The 14652-nt window shown below is 47.4% G+C and overlaps 1 long non-coding RNA gene across 1 annotated transcript; it reads left to right on the forward strand.

Moving 5' to 3' along the window:
* The first annotated feature begins 9085 nt into the window (after positions 1-9085).
* Positions 9086-12953, forward strand: LOC135973299 (uncharacterized). Its single transcript, XR_010590107.1, has 2 exons — positions 9086-9161; positions 10025-12953. It is a non-coding gene; the product is annotated as an uncharacterized LOC135973299 (long non-coding RNA).
* Positions 12954-14652: the final 1699 nt, after the last annotated feature.

Raw genomic sequence — 14652 nt, forward strand, 5'->3', positions numbered from 1 at the left:
CTCCAACTAGTACAGAACACAGCAGCACAGGCTGCCAGGAGTATATCTCCCCAGCGCTCCACGCTGTGCACTGGCTCCCTATGGAATACAGAGTCCAGCTCAGGATTTCTGCTGTAATGGTCAAAGCCCTCCATGCACGTGCCCTCACTACCTAAAAAACCTCCCCACCCTCCCACAACAGCTGCATTCCAGCCAAACAATGCAAGTGTCAGCCAGCAGATCTGTGAGTATTGGGGAGCCTAAGAGAGACTTGTGAGTGCCAGGGACAGAACTTTCACAGGAGCTGGACCTGAAATTCACTCCCACAAGTGAGAAGAATGACTATAGGCCACATTGCACTCAAAATGAATGCAAAACTCATTTCTTCTACTTAGCTTCTCATGAATAAGTTGTTCACATGCAGCAAACACACCCACCCACTCCCAGCAGCAAGCATGAACACTCCCTAATTAAGCTATTTCTCATACAGACCTGGAAGATAGAGAAAAATGTGTTATCATGTCTGTTTTTTAAATACTTGGGAACAGGGCCGGCACTTCCATTTAGGTGACCTAGGCGGTCGCCTAGAGCACCAGGATTCAGGGGGGGAGGGCGGCAATTTGGCGGCCGGGGGTCCTTCCACGCTCCAGGTCTTCAGCAGCAATTCTGCGGCGGGTCCTTCACTCGCTCCGGGACCCACCGCCGAAGTGCCCCGAAGACCGGGAGCGCGGAAGGACCCCCCCACCGCAGAATTGCCAACGATGACTGGGAGCACAGAAGGACCCCCGCCTAGGATGCCAAAAACCCTGGTGCCGCTCCTGCTTGGGAAGCACTCAGATACTATGGTGACAGGGTCCCTAGAAGCACTCAGACACCAAACACACACACAGTCTCTGTATGTGTATGTATCAGCTCTGCAAAACTAGCATGAGAATTTCCAGCCCCACTAAGGGTGAGCAGAGTTTTGCAAGACTGATGTATAGTTGGTTTGTGACAGTGCCAGGTCATGTATATGACACAGGCACAGTCAGCATTGTTTCCTGGTTTTAGCAGAGCCTCTGTGTGTGCGTGTGTGCATGTGTGCATAGGTGAGGCATGCAATGCATGAGTAGGAAGCGCCCATATCTGCACCCAGGCTGATGGTATTGTTTTAGAGGATGTCAGAGTGTGCAGTCTGTTATATACAGAGCTGGGTCTGCTGGATGTGAAAATAACACAACCACAGCAACACTGGAGTCACACAATTATGGCATTCTAAACCCTATGCCTTGTTGGGGTCTCTTACCAGGCAGGATTGGGAGTGATGGCTGCATTAGACAGTTCTGTCAGGCAGGCAAGAGGCGTCAGCCAGCACTCACGTCATATTCCATTATATCCCAAGTCGGTCACAGCAGCCATTAAATGATCTCTGTTTATACAGTGGGTATGTGGTGAATCCAGGGTAATGTGTACCAACAGCCAAGGGATATTCACAGGAACTGCAAGAGCCAGGCCAGGCAGGGAGTGGGGTCTCTGGGGGAGGGGAGGTCTGGCAGGTGAAAGCTGCAGCAAGAAGGAGCAGGATGGGGGTCACAGTTGGGGCTGGAGCAGCTGAGAACACAGAGGCAGTAGGAGCAGATGGCAAGAGTGAGGCTGATTCCCTGGGACAAGGTTAGCTGTGCAGGAAGGATAACACACTGAGAAGGAGCAGGTGTAGAAGATGAGTGCTGGGGTCAAGGACACAAGCTGGGGGTGGGGTGGGTGGAGCTGTTATGCTGGAAAGTGCTGGTGGCTGTCATCACAGAATCATAGAAATGTAGGGTTGGCAGGAACCTCAAGCAGTCTTGAAGTCCAGCCCCCTGCACTGAGACGGGACCAACGAAACCCAGACTATCCCTGGAAGGTGTTTGTCTGACCTGTTTGTAAAAATCTCCAGTGACGGGGATTCCACAACCTTCCTTGGAGCCTGGTCCAGAGCTTAACTCCCCTGAATTAAAAAGTTTTTCCTAATAACTAACCTAAATCTCCCTTGCTGCAGATTAAGCCCGTTGCTTCTTGTCCTATCTTCAGCGAACATTGGTAATTGTCCTCTTTATAACAGCCCCTATCAGGTCCCCCCTCAGTCTTCTTTTCTCAAGACTAAATATCCCCAGTTCATAGTCCTTTGGTTTTTTAGCCTTTCCTCGTAGGTCAAGTTTTCTAAACTTATCATTTTTATTGTTCTCCAATTTAGCCACATTTTTCCCAGTGCTGAGTAGAGAGGTACAATTACCTCCAGTGTCTTACATACAACACTCCTGTTAATGCACCCCAGAATGATATTAGCTTTTTTCACAACTGCATCACACTGCTGATTCATATTCAATTTGTGATCCATGATAACCCCCAGCTCTTTTTCAGCAGTGCTACCACCTAGCCAGTTATTTCCCATTTTGTAGTTGTGCATTTGATTTTGCCTTCCTAAGTGAAGTACTTTGCACTTGTTTTTATTGAATTTCATCTTGTTGAATTCAGACTAATTCCCCAATTTGTCAAGGTAATTTTGAATTCTAATCCTGTCCTCCAAAGTGCTTGCAATCCCTCAGAGTTTGGTGTCATCAAATTTTATAAGCATACTCTCCACTCCATTATCCAACTCATTAATGAAAATATTGACTAGTTCTAGACCCAGGACTGACTCCCCTGGGACCCCACTAGATACACGCTCCCAGTTTGACAGTGATAACTGCTCTTTGAGTGCACTCTTTCAACCAGTTGTGCACCCCGCCTTATAGTAAGTTCATCTAGATCACATTTCCATACTTTGCTTATGAGAATGTCATGTGAAACTGTAACAAAAGTCTTACTAAAATCAAGATATATCACATCTACTGCTTCCCCCATCCACGCAGCAACCCTGTCAAAGAAGGAAATTAGATTGGTTTGGCATGATTTGTTCTTGATAAATCCATGCTGGCCAGGGCAGGCTCTAGTGTTTTTGCCACACCAAGCAGAAAAAAAAAAAAAAAAAAGCCGCGATCACGATCGGCAGCAGGTCCTTCGCTCTGAGAGGGAGTGACGGCCCCGCCACCGAATTGCTGCCGAACGGCCGGACGTGCCGCCCCCCTCTTCATTGGCCGCCCCAGGCACCTGCTTGCTACGCGGATGCCTGGAGCCAGCCCTGATGCTGGCTATTTTTATAACCCTAATATCCTCCAGGTGCTTACAGACTGATTGTTTAATAATTTGTTCCAGTATCTTTCCAGCTATTGAAATTAGGCTGACTCATCTAGAAATTTGGGGGTCCTCGCTGTTCCCCTTTTTAAAGATAGGTACTATGTTTGCCCTTCTCCAATCCTCTGGGACCTCACCCATCCTCCAGGAGTTCTCAAAGATAAATGCTAACAGTTCTGAGATTGCTTCAGCTAGTTCCCTGAGTACGAATTTCATGAGACCCTGCCAACTTGAATACATCTTGAATACACCTGGGGTACTTGAATACCTACTCTTTCCTTATTTTCTCTTGAGTTCCTTCCCCCTTGTTAATATTAATTGTGTTGAGTATCTGGTTACCATTAACCTTTTTAGTGAAGACTGAAGCAAAAATAGGCATTAAACACATCAGCCTTCTTGATAGCATCAATTATTAGCTCTCCTCTGCTAAGAAGAGGACCTCCACTTTCCTTCATCTTTCTCTTGCTCCTAATGTATTTAAAGTACATCTTCCTATTCCCGTTTATGCTCCTTGCCAAGTGTAACTCATTTTGTCCCTTAGCCTTTCTGATTTTGTCCCTACGTGCTTGTGCTAGTCTGTTGTACTCCTCCTTAGCAATTCACCCAAGTTTACACTTTTTGCAGGATTCCTTTTGGATTGTGGGAGGTGTGGGGGGGGTCTTTGTTCCAAAGACATCCCAGGCCTTCTTAAAGCTAATATGTGTCTGTCATAGGGTGTACAAACCCCATACTATCCCAACTGCTAAAGGGTTAACAGAGAGACCAGCTGCCTCCTCAGCTGGGGCTGATTGGTGGCTCTGCAATAGCTAGGAAGATAAAAAGGCTGCAGTGCAGAAAGGGCTGCCAGAGAGGTGGAGGAACTATTAAGAGCAGAGGCTGTCATCAGTGGACTGCTGGGAAGCCACTCAGGTACTTGGACATCCAGAGGAAGAGGATCACATAGTGTGAGTCTGGGAGATAGCCTACAAGGGCAGCATGGTAGGAAGTAATAAGGGAATGGGAGAAAGTGGGGTCACTTTCACACACAGGGTCCCTGGACTAGAACCCAGAGAAATGGATGAGACTATATTCCCCTCCCAATCCCAGCAGAGGGGTCTGAACCCCAAGATGTCTGAGTCTGTTGACTCTTTACTAGGGTTATTGGCTTGCTGACCCAGCAGATATGTTACCCCCAAAGAGGGGAAAGGCTACTAATGAGCTGATTAGAGGGCTGGAGTCACAACAAGGAACTACCAGAGATGGGGCTAAATGTTGATGGGCTGAACAAAGGGGAAACTGAGGCAGACTCACCATAACACCTGCTCAACTGTGGGAGGAGGGATACCAATAGCTGAAAGCAGGCCTGGGTAGTGACACAGCCTCTCTTTCAGGCTCCATAGAAGGAGTAATGAAGCACTTTGTTTAGTGAAACTGGCAGAAACTAATTTACTTTGGTCAAATTGGGTATTGAGATTAAAGTAACCTTTGGAACGTTATTATGGAAGCAACATTGTAGGAGGGGGTGACCAGTGAGGTTCTGGACAGAGGGTGTGTGGCAGATCACTGGGAGGTCAGCTGCTGAGTGTGCAAAGCTAGTGGGGACTCAAGCTATCATTTCACTACTGACAGTGGCGGGTTAGGATGTTTTGCTCTGCATGTGTTCAGTAACACAAACACTCTTTTCTTGAATAACCTGCCCTTTACCAACAGCTCTCCTTATTCAATCACAACCAAATAACCTTTCTTTCCCTTTTTTCTCTAAACCTTAACCAAACTTTCTTTTTCGTCTTTAAACTCTCTCACTCTAGTCTTTCAACCTTTTTCTCTAAATGTATCCAAGCACAAACACACACAACACTTCCCCTATTCAAACACATACACACACACACAAAAAAATTCAAAATGGCCGACAGCACCAAACTTCGGCACCAACGGAAACGGGGTAGGAGGGCGGGACAAAAGTGCCAAATGGGGCGTGGAAATCTGTCAAAAAATGCCTGGTGATGAATACTATCGAGGGATATACTACTAATACTAATGGGAATTGTGTGAACATGGGAGACTTTAACTTCCCAGATACAGACTGGAGGACAAGTGCTAGTAATAATAATAAGGCTCAGATTTTCCTGGATGTGATAGATGATGGATTCCTTCACCAAGTAGTTGCTGAACCAACAAGAGGGGATGCCATTTTAGATTTGGTTTTGGTGAGTAGTGAAGACCTCATAGAAGAAATAGTTGTAGGGGACAACCTTGGTTCGAGCAACCATGAGCTAATTCAGGTCAAACTAAATGGAAGGATAAACAAAAATAGATCTGTGACTAGGGCTTTTGATTTCAAAAGGGCTAACTTTAAAAAATTAAGGAAATTAGTCAGGGAAGTGGATTGGACTGAAGAACTTGTGGATCTAAAGATGGAGGAGGCCTGGAATTACTTCAAGTCAAAGTTGCAGAAACTATTAGAAGCCTGCATCCCAAGAAAGGGGAAAATTTCATAGGCAAGAGTTTTAGACCAAGGTGGATGAGCAAGCATTTTAGAGAGGTGATTAAGAAAAAGCAGAAAGTCTACAAGGAGTGGAAGATAGGAGGGATCAGCAAGGAAAGCTACCTGATTGAGGTCAGAACATGTAGGGATAAAGTGAGAAAGGCCAAAAGCCATGTAGAGTTGGACCTTGCAAAGGGAATTAAAACCAATAGTAAAAGGTTCTATAGCCATATAAATAAGAAAACAAAGAAAGAAGAAATGGACCACTAAACACTGAGGATGGAGTGGAGGTTAAGGATAATCTAGGCATGGCCCAATATCTAAACAAATACTTTGCCTCAGTCTTTAATAAGATGCTTAGGGATAATGGCAGGATGACAAATGGGAATGAGGATATGGAGGTAGATATTATCACATCCAAGGTAGAAGCCAAACTCTAACAGCTTAATGTAACTAAATCGGGGGGCCCAGATAATCTTCATCCAAGAATATTAAAGGAACTGGCATTGCAAGCCCATTAGCAAGAATTTTTAATGAATCTGTAAACTCAGGGGTTGTACCGTATGACTGGAGAATTGCTAACATAGTTCTTATTTTTAAGAAAGGAGAAAAAAAGTGATTTGGGTAACTACAGGCCTATCGTTTGACATCTGTGGTATGCAAAGTCTTGGAAAAAATTTTGAAGGAGAAAGTAGTTAAGGACATTGAGGTCAAGGGTAATTGGGACAAAATACAACATAGTTTTATAAAAGGTAGATCATGCCAAACCAACCTGATCTCCTTCTTTGAGAAGGTAACAGATCTTTTAGATAAAGAAAACGCAGTGGATCTAATTTATCTCAATTTCAGTAAAGCATTTGATACAGTTCCACATGAGGAATTATTAGTTAAATTGGAAAAGATGGGAATCAATATGAAAATTGAAAGGTGGATAAGGAACTGGTTAAAGGGGAGACTACAACAGGTCACACTGAAAGGTGAACTGTCAGGCTAGAGGAAGGTTACTAGTGGAGTTCCTCAGGGATTGGTTTTGGGACCAATCTTATTTAATCTTTTTATTACTGACCTTGGCACAAAAAGCGGGAGTGTGCTAATAAAGTTTGTGACACAAAGCTGGGAGGTATTGCCAATACAGAGGAGGACTGGGATATCATACAGGAAGATCTGGATGACCTCCTATTGGAGTAATAGTAATAGGATGGGGACTCATCAGTTAGAAGTAACAGAGGAAGAGAAGGACCTCGGAGTGTTGGTTGATCACAGGATGACTATGAGCTGCCAATGTGATATGGCCATGAAAAAAGCTAATGCGGTCTTGGGATGCATTAGGCGAGGTATCTCCAGTAGAGATAAGGAGATGTTAGTACCGTTATACAAGGCACTGGTGAGACCTCATCTGGAATACTGTGTGCAGTTCTGGTCTCCCATGTTTAAGAAGGATGAATTCAAACTGGAACAGGTACAGAGAAGGGCTACTAGGATGATCCGAGGAATGGAAAACCTGTCTTATGAAAGGAGACTCAAAGAGCTCGGCTTGTTTAGCCTAACCAAAAGAAAGCTGAGTGGAGATATAATTGCTCTCTATAAATATATCAGAGGGTTAAATACCAGGGAAGGAGAGGAATTATTTAAGCTCAGTACCAATGTGGACACAAGAACAAATGGATATAAAGTTTAGGCCATCAGGAAGTTTAGACTTGAAATTCGACAAAGGTTTCTAACCATCAGAGGAGTGAAGTTCTGGAACAACCTTCCAAGGGAAGCAGTGGGGGCAAAAGACATATCTGGCTTCAAGACTAAGCTTGATAAGTTTATGGAGGGGATGGTATGATGGGATAGCCTAATTTGGGCAATTAATTGATCTTTGACCTATTAGCAGTAAATATGCCCAATGGCCTGTAATGGGATGTTAGATGGGGTGGGATCTGAGTTACTACAAAGAATTCTTTCCTGGGTGTCTGGCTGGTGAGTCTTGCCCACATGCTCAGGGTTTAGCTGATCACCATATTTGGGGTCAGGAAGGAATTTTCCTCCAGGGCAGATTGGCAGAGGCCCTGGGGTTTTTTTGCTTCCTCTGCAGCATGGGGCACAGGTCACTTGCTGGAGGATGTGAGCATGTTGTGATTTTTTTTTTTTAATATATATGCAACCATTTGTTTCCATTAATTATACCTGCTTCTTCTTGAACCTCTGTTCTTTGTTAAATGAACTTCTTCTTGTTTTTACCACAAATGTATCTAAGTGCTGTGTGTTGAGCAGCACAGTGATCCTGAGGTATAACTGGTAAACTACTGTGTACTACTCCTTTGAGAATAGTGGGTCTGAATTCTATGACTGTCAGTGGAACAGGGGCTGGATGCTCCACAGGGACCTCTGTGTGCTCAGGTATTGGCCTCTCCCCTCACCCCCCCGTTAACCTCTAAACAGAGAGCGGGGCCTGCAGAGACCTGGGAGGCAGTGCCTGTGCTGCCCATGGCTGGTGAAGTCGGGGAACTGACCCACAGCAGTCACAGGCCTTGGCTACACTCGCGGATTCACAGCGCTGCCGCGGCAGCGCTGTGAAGCACGAGTGTAGTCGCGCCGCCAGTACTGCGAGAGCTCTCTCCACCTCTCCGAGGAGAATAGCTTGCAGCGCTGCGAGAGAGCGTGCAGCGCTGCAGGTGCTGATTACACTGGCGCTTTACAGCGCTGCACTCGCTGCGCTCAGGGGGGGGTGTTTTTTCACACCCCTGAGCGCAGCAAGTGCAGCGCTGTGAATTGCCAGTGTAGCCAAGGCCACAGACAAGGCTTCCTTATGCTAGGGGCAGGTGGTAGCAAGGTGCTTCACAACCCTGGCTACCCCCAGGAAGTGTCATAGGTACTCACCCAAGATGTGAAAGACCCCCAGTTCAAGTCCTCTCTGACTGATGAGAAGGGATTTGCCATCTCTCAGCTGAACTACAGAGTCAGTCTCACTTTTTCTCTGACCCAATTAATCTTTAATTATTCAATTGTTTAATTGAAGTGGAATAACTTCAACAGAAGGCATTGAGGGAGCCCCAGATGAGAATATCCCACAGTCCAGGGGTTAGTATGCATAAGGCACTTATCTCCCCCTCTTCATTGTATAGGGAGCCCCTGTGGTTAACTGAGGCTTTGGGGATCAGTGCTGTTCCAGTGATTTTCTAGGCACCTAAAATAGGGTTACCATTCGTCCGGATTCCCCCGGACATGTCCGGCTTTTTTGAGTTAAAAATAGCGTCCGGGGGGAATTTGTCAATGTCCGGACTTCCCCTCCTCCCGCCCCCCCCCATGCAGAGCGTGCGCGCGGCTTACAGAGCAGCCCGGGCTCTGGCAGCCAGAGCCAGAGCCCTTCCGTCACTTCCCCCCTCCTCTCTCCTGAAACTTGACACCACTCCCCTCCTCCCTCCCCCTCCCCCTCCCTCTCCCCCTCCCTCCTCCCTGCATTCACAGATCGCCGGCCGTTCGTCTGGAGCTCCGAGCCTGCTCCCCTTCCCCGCTGTCGAGCGCGCTGATCTGCAGCACAGTAAGGGGGCTGGGGGCCAGAGAAGCGGCACGGAGGTTCGGGGGTGGGGGGTAGTCAAGAGACAGGGAGCAGGGGGGAGGGTTGGATGGGTCAGGAGTTCGGGGGGGGCTGTCAGGTTTTGGGCAGTCAGGGTACAGGTGGGGGGGGGGTCTCAGGAGGGGGCAGTTAGGGGACAAGGAACAGGGAGGCTTAGGTAGGGGGTGGGGTTCTGGAGGGCAGTTAGGAGCAGGGGTCCCAGGAGGGGGCAGTCAGGGGACAAGGAGTGGGGGGGGGTCGGGAGTTCAGGGGGGGCTTTCTGGGGGGGGTGGATAAGGTTTTGGGCAGTCAGGGTACAGGTAGGAGGTAGGGTCCTGGGGGGCAGTTGGGGGGGGGTCTTAGGAAGGGGCAGTTAGGGGATAAGGAACAGGGAGGCTTAGGTAGGGGGTGGGGTTCTGGAGGGCAGTTAGGAGCAGGGGTCCCAGGAGGGGGCAGTCAGGGGACAGGGAGCAGAGGGGTTTAGATGGGTCAGGAGTTCTGGGGGGGGCTGTCAGGGGGTGGGGGTGTGGATAAGGGTTGGGGCAGTCAGAGGACGGGTAGGGTCCTAGGGAGCCAGTTAGGATGTGGGGAAGGTCTCAGGAGGGGGCAGTCAGGGGACAAGAGGCAGGGAGGCTTAGGGAGGGGGTGGAGTCCTGGGGGGCAGTCAGGGGACAGGGAGTGGGGGGGAGGGTTGGGGGTTCTGAGGGGGCAGGAAGTGGGAGGGAGTGGAAGGGGCAGGGGCGGGGCTAGGACAGGACAGGGGCGGGGCTAGGACAGGGGCGGGGCTAGGGCGGGGCTCCTCCCGTCCTCTTTTTTGATTGTTGAAATATGATAACCCTACCTAAAAGTTTAGATGCTGAGCATGGGAATGCCTAAATCCCTTCGTGAATCTGGCCCAAGGTAGAAGTCTGCTCTGGCCTAACCTGACCCAAGACTACACAAACTGACCCTTCCCACCAAACCTGAATCTGCGCCACCACCTCCTGCCTGTGGGGTCTGCTGTGATATTTGGGCTACAAGTTTACCCTGACTGTGAGCTCAATTGTGAGACATGAATGTAAGGTCGTAGATGGCACAATAACCTAAGGGAGATGCAAAGACTGAATTAGTGCAGACAAAAAAGGCTCTTGATGTAACTAAAGGAGTGTGCTTGGATCATGCCTGGTGAACAAGAACGGCGTGAGACTGAAAATCAATGAACCAAAATTGCTATGTAGGACATTAGGCCTAATTGGTTAACAAAAGAATGAGGGGATGGACTATTCCACCATCACTGGCTTTTGGGGTCCTTAAAGAAACGTCTAGAGAAAAATTGACTACTGGAGGGAGTTCCACCATCCTGGCTGCCACACCCATCATCTCCTGGGACCCTGGGTCTTCTTCACCCTAATCCTGAGATAAGTCCTGTCAAGACCAGGCCAACAAGAAAGGGAGCCAGATGACATTGTCACCTGCACCAGCTGAAACCTCAACACCACCTGGGACGTGAGACTTTGTCTCTCTCCCCCAGTCCCCCTCAATGTCTTTTTCCTTTCCTATCTTACTACTTCTCCCTCCCCCTTCTCCCTTCCCCCTTCCCTTTTCCTTTTGTCTAATAAGAGCCAATTTTGCAACACTGCTGTGAGCCTCTGACCAGAGAGACGACTAAAAGTAATCCCCTAAGCAGCCTGATGCTGGTCTAAGTTTGCCTGGTCTCAGAGGGGCTGATCAGACCTTGTGCTGGGCCTGTGTTTTCCAGCAATGAGGCTGCAGGTGAGTCAATACCAGAGACGAGCGGCATTTTCTGTCTTTGCTGCTCTTTTCTTTCCCCTTCTGTGTGTGTTTGTCTTGTTTCGTCTTTCAGGAAATGGGATCTGGCTTTAACAACAACAACAGTCCCACTTCATCTCAACTAACTTCTTCTCTTTTCCACAAAAGGCCAGTTATTCCCCTCTCTGATACCATTTAAGAGACTGTCCAACAAGCGGAGTTTCCTTCTAAAAATTCCAGTTAAAAGGGAACAAGGGTTCTTGTTAAGATGAAAGCCTTATTTACTACTTTTACATTTCAAATATTCTAACTGTTTTTCCTCCTTTTCTGTATCTTCAATAGAAGGATAAGGCTTTCTAACAGTGTGTTTGCCTAAACCTTGTTTAACACTGTTTCCTGTTGGACAGTGACAGGGTCATGTGAAAACTTTTGGCTCATATATTCCATCTGAATATATACAAGAGGTCAGCTCTTCTCCTCCTGCCTGTGGGTTTGGTGCAGTGATGGCTGCATACCATGCTCCAGCCAGTGGTTACCCCTGCTGCGCTGTGGGTGCTGCGCAGTGAGAGGTGCTGTGACTCCTTGGCACACCCACTCTGCAGCACACACCACGCAGTGAGGTGGTGGCAGCCAGCAGGAGTGGGGCATGCACTGCCATATTGACCCCAGGGGCAGGAGGAGGGGAGTCAAGCTGACCCAAGACCAAAAGGGTCTGGCTGTTCTCCCACATGATTCAACCCCTGTAGTTGGATCCCATCAGGTTTGAGTCAGGTTGCAGGACTCTAGGTCAAGGTTCCTTTTTATCCCTCCTCTGTTATGCTGCCTCTAGGAAACCAGCCAGTTAATGATGGCTATGTAGAGGGGCATATTTATAATTTTTAAAAACTGCAAATGCATGATTTATATATTTTATATATATAAAATTGTAAACCTCTCTCTTCACTCTTTTCATGTCACTTGTCTTCCTGGACCTCACTCCTGCTAAGATTTATACATGTGCTTAACTTTAAGCATGTGAGTGATCTCACTGACCTCAAAGTTCAGTGTTGAAGTTAAAGCTAAGGATATGCATAAGTCTTTGCAGCATCAGGACCTTCAACTGTAAGTGGAGCTGAATGGGAAAAAAAATAGATGAAAAACAGCTTTTTAAGCAAAATTAAGATTTCATGAAAATATATAGGTTTGGTCAAAACTGATTATTTTTAATGAGAACTTTTGAAACAATTTTTGATGCTCCCCCCCCCCCACTGGGCAGGGGGGAGTAGAAAGCAAAAGAAAGTACAGTTAAAAACTAAATCAAACCAATACCCTTAAACCTGAAATGATTTAAAAAAAAACTGAAACCAAATGAAGATTGTTCATCGATTGCTAGATTTAAGGCCACTAGGGGCCATCTAGTCTGACCTGTATAGCACAGGCCATAAACCCTCCCTTTGTGAACCCAGCATCAGTTTTGAGTGAGTGTTACAATTTTTTTAAAAAAATTGTTGTTGTTGAAAAAGAAAAACTTTGAATCAAAAGAATTTCCCCCCTTGGGTGTTTTGTGTGTGTTTTTAGGGAGGGGGGGCGGTTTGTGTGTTTGTGGAAACGGCATTCTATTTTTTTGACCAGCCTCAACTGTAAGCTCCTCCGGGCATGTCACAGCACCTAACACCACAGGATCCCAATCCTGATACGATGTCTGGGCACTATGAAATTAAACACTAATTCGTAAATAAAAATCACACAAATAGGTTTTTGTCCATGCTTGTTTGGGGAATGGCTGTATGTCACAAAATACAGGGGGGAGGGATGGCTCAGTGGTTTGAGCATTGGCCTGCTAAACCCAGTGTTGTGAGTTCAGTCCTTGAGGGGGCCACTTAGAGATCTGGGGCAAAATCAGTACTTGGTCCTGCTAGTGAAGGCAGGGAGCTGGACTCAATGACCTTTCAAGGTTCCTTCCAGTTCTAGGAGATAGGATATCTCCATTAATTAAAAAAAAAAAAAAACCTTATTTCCAAGTAAACAGATATTTTGTGCAAACAGCACTGGACATTCTAAGCTTTTATATTGCACCCATCACCAAGGCATCTCAGCATCTTATTGATTACTCACTATTTGTTATTCTCCTGCATAAAAATTTCTGCTCATCCATCAGGAAGCAGAAAATATACCATGTTTCTTTGGCCTGGTCTACACTAGGCGTTTGTCGAAGTTAGCGCCGTTACATCGAATTAACCCTGCACCCGTCCACACCGCGAAGCTATTTAGTTCGACATAGAGGTCTCTTTAATTCGACTTCTGTACTCCTCCCCGACGAGGGGAGTAGCACTAAATTCGACATGGCCATGTCGAATTAGGCTAGGTGTGGATGGAAATCGACGCTAATAGCTCCGGGAGCTATCCCACAGTGCACCACTCTGACGCTCTGGACAGCAGTACAAGCTCGGATGCTCTGACCAGCCACACAGGAAAAGCCCTGGGAAAATTTGAATTTGAATTCCTTTTCCTGTCTGGCCAGTTTGAATCTCATTTCCTGTCTGGACATCGTGGCGAGCTCAGCAGCACTGGCAACGATGCAGAGCTCTCCAGCAGTGATGGCCGTGCAATCTCAGAATAGAAAGCGGGCCCCAGCATGGACGGATCGGGAAGTCTTGGATCTGATCGCTGTGTGGGGCGATGAGTCCGTGCTTTCTGGGCTGCGCTCCAAGAAACGGAATGCAAAGATCTACGAGAAGATCTCTAAAGACATGTCAGAGAGAGGATACAGCCGGGATGCAACGCAGTGCCGCATGAAAATCAAGGAGCTGAGACAAGGCTACCAGAAGATCAAAGAGGCAAACGGACGCTCCAGATCCCATCCCCAGACATCCCGTTTCTACGAGGCACTGCATTCCATCCTAGGTGCGGCCGCCACCACTACCCCACCACTGACCGTGGACTCTGAGGATGGGATATTGTCCACGGCCGGTTCCTCGGACATGTTAGCGGACAGGGAAGATGAGGAAGGAGATGGAGGACGAGGCAGTCGACAGCGCTCACAACGCTGATTTCCCCGACAGCCAGGATCTCTTCATCACCCTTACAGAGATCCCCTACCAACCGTCCCTAGCCGTTACCCCGGACACAGAATCTGGGGAAGGATCAGCCAGTAAGTGTTGTAAACATCTAAACATTTATTTTTAACAGAACAGGAATATTAACAATAACAAAAATGGGTTTCTCATGATTAGTTTGCCCTAGGCGCTTAACGGTTCAGTCATGGGCAGTGCAACTATTGAAAAAAAATCTAACAATGTCCGGTTTTGCATGAGTGTCCTGCCCAAGCCGCTCTACTGTTTTGTCACTGCTAGTGCAGCTAGAGTAAAATGCGGTCTATATGTCCGGGGATAGAGCAGAAATCCTCCTGTGACATCTCGATGAAGCTCTCCTGGAGGTAATTGGAAAGCCGTTGCATCAGGTTCCTGGGGAGAGCGGCCTTATTGGGTCCTCCGTAGTATGACACGTTGCCGCGCCACGAGACAATCAAGTACTCGGGAATCATTGCTCTGCACAGCAGGGCGGCATACGGCCCTGGTCTTTGGAGGCTTTCCCGGAGCATTCTCTCTTTCTCGCTGTCAGAGATCCTCATGAGGGTGATGTCGCTCATGGTGACCTGCTTTGAATTAGGTAGGGGAATGTTAGTGTTGGGACTGCTTGCCCATTCCTTTACAGAACTGTAACCGCTGGTTTGCAGCCACGCGGTGGA

This window comes from Chrysemys picta, chromosome 8 (genome assembly GCF_011386835.1).
Source record: "Chrysemys picta bellii isolate R12L10 chromosome 8, ASM1138683v2, whole genome shotgun sequence".
NCBI classification, from domain to species: domain Eukaryota; kingdom Metazoa; phylum Chordata; order Testudines; family Emydidae; genus Chrysemys; species Chrysemys picta.